We start from the raw sequence: 6237 nt of genomic DNA on the forward strand, positions 1-6237 counted from the left end.
CTGAGAAATGACATGTGAATGTATAACAACACTCATTTTGCTAGAAAAAACTCTTCTCCAGATATCACACTCTTTAGGTGATCTATATGTTATTTGCTTACAGTAAGGTATTTCACCTAAAGAGTAGAACGTGTAGATACTGCGCATAATCATTAATATAATCTGTGGTACAGTATGCATTTCACTGTGTCTTTTTGATGGCTACATGAGGAGTGTAATCAGCTTTGCATTTCCATAGGGATCATCAATTGTGCAGTTGTTACTACAATAATAAACAACAGTTGATCTATTTGTCTATGCACATCTATTTAACCTTCTGTATTTTGTTGGTGATTGCTTTAAGTGCTGTAGGTGATAGAAATGTAATTACAGGTGTATCAGGCATTATTGCTCCTTTTTTGTGCTGCTAATTCAAGCACACTGGTCTCTGCTCTGGCTGGTGCATTGTGTGTGTACTGCTACAATATGCCAGTGCCCGCAAGAAAAGCTGCTACTTCTGTACAGATGTAGCAGATGTTACTGCTCCCATTTACGTGATCTATTTTATTAACACTGATGCGTTATTTAACAGTAGTTTTATTGAAAACAATGTTTAAATAGATGTAACACACTTCCCCCCCGCACACCCCAATTGCAGATGGGACCATGTGGGGATATCTACGTGCATTACCAGGTGTGGTACAATACCTGTCAGGCTCACAGGAGGCCTGAGCCTCCGCTGATGGGAACGTGGGGTGTATCCTGCAACGTACTTACAGCGCCTCCACCGGTGCAGGATCCTAGAGTATAGAATAAACCCTGACACAGGACCCACATACAGCAACCACATACACTAGAGTATATATAAACAGTTTACTGTATGCAGAATAAGAACATAACACAATATACCAACATTACATAAGTGTCACCCTGTAATACTGACACCACTGGGCTGTAACCTCATACCCTATCCCCAAGTGTCCCAAGAGTCCCCCACCCACCCCAGTGTGAGACAGCGCTGCCCACTATGTTGAGATGAGGGTTGGTGCACTTGGTGTACAGTGAAAGTACCTGCCACACCCGAGCGCGCAGATGAGCTGTACTTGGAAATGATCCCTTGATACAGACGTTGATCCAAGACGCCTCCGCTTCACCGGTGGGTAGCTCCCACCTGGAGTGATCCACCATTATAATGTCTCTGTCTCTGATGCTACAGAGGGTAATTCACCAACACAACAGTGGCCAGGATATCCACACTTCCTGGCTGTGACCCTCAGTGAAGCTGGCTCTACAGGACCCTGTCCCTATCCTAGGGGCGTCCCTGTAGCAGCCACAAGCTGAGACGAGTTGGGCCTAGCTGGGGCCTAAGGGGAGATCTGGCTTAATGCAGGGGCTACTTGCGTCCCTGCACAAACACACCCTCCCTCTCAGTGTCCCAGCTCCAACTGACTTTCCTTCCTGCGCGCCAAATATATTTCTCTGCCTCTGGAGATGTGGCCACTCCATTGGCTCCCAGGCATCAAGTGGTTAGCAACCCCAGGGGCTGCTGGGTATTGTAGTTCAGCAAGAAGAGATGATCCAGGGCTCCACGGGTTTTTCAGCAAAATAATTTTATTCTATGATACACATGGATCATCTCTTCTTGCTGTGTATCTGAATTGCTGCAGATAGGCCATCCCTGAACCAGGAGCTCTGGTGTTGTGTGCAAGTATCGCATACAATTTTTTGCATTTATTTGCACTGTCTTGGTGTGCAACACACTTACATACTTTTGGGTGTTGTAGTTCCCCATGGAGCCTTCAATCATTGTGGCCGCGTGCGCGATCTCCACTTCCCATGTGTGACATTGTAATGGCCTCCGCTACCTTTCTCTGTGCATGCGCAACCTTGGGGAGTCCCTGCACTAATTGTAATGGCTGTCGCGACTCCAAACACTTACTGCGCATGCGGGAACCTCGCACAAACCCTAACATTGCCACAATGTTGCTTCTGCACATGCGCGAGCCTCTGCGCATGCGTGGACATGCTTTCCCCCTCAGCTCCCCATTATGCCACGGGGGTCCCCGCTTGGTAGCGCAGGTAAGGGGACACCAGGGGAACCCTGCTACATAGATAACACAGACTTTATTTAATGTGTTATTATGCAGTAACTGCGGTAAAATGTCTTCTACTGTACATCTTGTAGGTGACAGAAATGCACCTGCGCTCAGCTGTGTCTTCAGATCATAACATCATCACCCGGAGACAGTGGAGTCCAGGAGAGGCATTGGATACAGACACCTATTTTCATTTAGGGTCCAAGTTTTACATCCATACATGATCACAGAATGAATGCACAGGTTTAACAGTTTCCTCTTGAGGTACGGTTGAAGGTCACATTAAAATATTATCTACTTTTTCCAAATGAACTTCATCCCATATTAATTTTCCAATATATTTATTTTTAAAGGTTTCCATCCATTGCTATATGCTAGCATATACTGTACACACAAATATATACAGTATATATAAACATACATACAGTACAGTGTAAAGAAGATCCTCTGAGGACAGAAAAATTTCTGGTGTGTTTTATGGGTCAATACATACCTTTTTTTGGTCTTTATTTTTTCTGATGCTGTTAATTTGAATACTTACGTTTTCTTTTTTCTGTTAGATCCCCCCTTTTTATATTGCCTGGACACCGCCTATAGGACGCACACACACACGCCCTAAGGCACTCTCAAGACCAATTGATATAGAAAGAAAGATTTTACAGGGTCAAGATTTCTAAAGATATATATAACTATATATAAAACCCTAAAGATGTCTGCACATCCCTCTGTGATAGACTGATCAGGCTGTCACTCATCCAGGGACAGCCAATGATACTGCACATCACACCCTCTCTGTAATAGACTGAGGGGCCTCTCACTCGCCCATGGACAGCAAGTGAGACTGCACATTCCTCCACCTCTGTGATAGACTGACAAACCTCTCACTCACTCAAGGACAGCCAGTGAGGCTGAAACTCTTTTTGTACATTACAGTTTTGGCATCAAAATAATACTAGATATGTTTATCTCAATTATCTGGCATTATTGCATGATTTCTTTGTCTTTTTTTACTTTTGGTGGGATTCTGTGCTCCCTAATATACGAAAAAAATGATATGAACTATTTATGGTGGTGTAACATCTTAAGTGTCACATATAAAGTGTCTGTGGAGTTAGAATTGGAGGTGAAGATTAAAGGAACATCTGGACTCTGCCCTACAACAATAATTCTGCAACTGTGAGAATGTGACTTTCTAAATGCTGTGATCATTTGTACTCTTCCTATCCTACAATACCTGTTAAGTCTCTCCTCCTGTATCTCACTATGGCTAACCTATTGCTTTTTCTGTTTACTGTGTCCTCACTCCTTTGTAAATGTTTCTGTTCTCTCCAACTTCCCCACAACCCTCCTATTCACATTTCTTCATCTTGCCTCCCCTCCACCTAAGGCCACGGATATAGTAGGCAAGCACGCTACGGAGCACGTGGCATATATCCATATATAATAGGGATAGTTCTTTTAGATATAATTAAGATCAGCAAAGGAATCAAAATGCCATTAATTCTACATTTCCGTACTATCCAGTAAGGGAGAGAAATATAGATATTTCTGGAATCAATACACATAGAAGTGATCTGAGTTCAGACTTCTTAAGAAGTGCCCCTTGGGAAAAGGCCACTTGGAAGAAAATAAAGCCAGTGTGTATTTTTTAGACAGAACCCCACCTATAACTATACTAAAACAGAACAGGTTTTTCATTTTAGGGGACCAATAAACAAAAAAAGACAACTCAAGGAAAACGAGGAAGGAGGCCGCCAGGAGTTTAAAAGATCAACTGATTGAAAAGTATTTTCAATTTGAGCAAAAAGGTACTGCCATCTGCCAAGAACAATTTAATTGCAATGGGACTTAACTTCTCTCCATCAATAGGGCCAAGTGGCATTAGTCTATTTCATGATGCAAACAAATACTTAAGGATTCTCACTCTCAAAAGATTTTTTCTTAATCAAGATGCCTTAAGTAGAGAAAATAGGACAGCAAAAAAACATAGTTTGTAACTTAATATTATTAGTACAGATGATTTCAAACACTCAAATCTCACAAACAAATCAAGATTTTACCCTAGTAACAGTCCGGGACATTTTCTAGAGGTATTTCACAAATGAATTCAAAATGATTTTAAGAAGTCTAGCAAAAACAAAATGACATTTAAAGATAATCTCACTAAATTAGAAAATATTGCATTAGAAGAATTCATGGAGAATGATACTATTAACATTAAACAGGCTGATAAGGGAGGGGAAGCAGTGATTATTGACACAGACTACTATCTAAAGAAGCAAGTAGAATTTTGGAAGATGTGATGACATATAGCAAACTTGACAAAGATCCCACATTCTTCCATAAAGAATTCACACTCTTACCTACTGGGGGAAAATATATTGGTATTCTGAGAGATGATGAATTGAAGTATCTTTTCAGAGATAAACCTATGGTATTTGGCAGTATTTTATTTTCAGCCTAAGATTCATAAGAGTATTACAGAACCACCTGGAATACCAATTGTTTTGGGAATTGGGTCCCTTATTGCAAATCTCTCAGAATACATAGATTTATTCTTGCAAAAGTATGTGATCAATTTGAAGTCCTATCTCAGAGACAAGACACAAGGCTTCAAAATTTTAGAATGCATCACATGGAAGAAAAAGGATATACTGTGACATGTTATGTACTGTAACTTAATTATACATATGTATAAATCATATTAATGGGTGTGAAGCATTCACTTTGTACATACCCATAACGTTTTTTGGTCTAATGGGAATTATTCATTGCAGAGATGCGGCACAGCAATGGGGACCAGGTTTTTGAGGCTACAGTGGCTGAGCAAGTGCCAATCCTGATGCCGGAGAACAAGGCTGCTGTGATTTACCCTTGTGGATTGGGAAACTAGGAAAACTAGGAACATTTTACTACACGTTCGGGTTGCCGGATATCACGCTGTACTCACCACAAACAAGGCGAGACCACGGTGCTGAGGTTGATCAACCCAAATAAAGACCGCAATCAGCTCCTCCAGATCAGTGGGGCGTTCCTGGGCTGCATGTTCATCCTTGAGGTTCTCAGCAAAGGCCTTGCCAGAAAGCAGAGGCAAAGGCCTCGTTGTTATATCCCGTCTAAGACGCAATAGTGCAGAACTCCAGAGCGTATCTGGCGACCGCTCGGTCTCCCTGGGAGATATGAATAGAGAGGAAGCAGCAGTAATCTTATGTCCCGGAGTGTCGAAGACCCTACGGAACTCCCTGGCGAAGAGGCCAATGTCCTGTGTAAGGTCAGATCTCTGTTCCCAGATGGGGGAAGCCCAAGCCAAGGTGTCGTCCGTAAGTAGGGATATCTTGGAGAGACAAAACCAGAAGGGGTGATCTCAAATTGATGAAGCATTGGTTTAAGAAGCCTCTACACCCATGGGGATCTCCTGCGTAACAGTTAGGAGTCGGTAGAGAAGGTTCAGTAGAAGTAATGGTGGGAATCGGGGTGGCAGAACCAGTGGCAGTTGTCGGTGGAGTAGAAACGGGAGGGGCGGTCTGAGCCTGGACAGTGAGCGAATGTGTGCTCTGCTGTGAGAAGGAGTGGCTAAGTGAGTAAAGACTGGCACTGAGTTAGAAGCAGAGGAGCCTTGTTCAATTCCCGGTGTCGGCTCCTTGTGACCTTGGGCAAGTCACATTATCTCCCTCTGTGGCTGCAAAATATCTCTGTAAAGCGCTATGTAAAACTAGCAGTGCTATACAAGAACATGCTGCTATTATTATAATTATCCGATGGTCATTTTGCTCGAGGTATCTCTCCAGTCTAGAGAACATATTGGCGTGAGAGGTCAGGGTTCTCTCCACCTCAGCGGGGTACATGTTTGTGGGGCTGATCATACTGTCACGCTGTGCTCCCCACAAACAAGGTGGGACCACGGTGCTGAGTTGGGAATGGATATTACGCCACACACAGCCACAGGGGTGCATCTGGAGTGTAGAGTAAGTCGGAATAGCCGGGTCAGGATTGGAGCGGTACGGGTTGTCGTTATACTTGCCCTGGTCAGAGGAGGAAATATACAGAATGTTGCAGGTACTATTCGCCGGGTCCGGGATTGGAGAGAGTAGAGTCGTTGTGGTCTGTTTGCCGAGGTCAGGGTAGGAGAGAGCAGAATGGTCATTAGTCTGGATGCTGAGGT

The sequence above is a fragment of the Ascaphus truei genome, chromosome 5, assembly GCF_040206685.1.
Source record: "Ascaphus truei isolate aAscTru1 chromosome 5, aAscTru1.hap1, whole genome shotgun sequence".
NCBI lineage: Eukaryota > Metazoa > Chordata > Amphibia > Anura > Ascaphidae > Ascaphus > Ascaphus truei.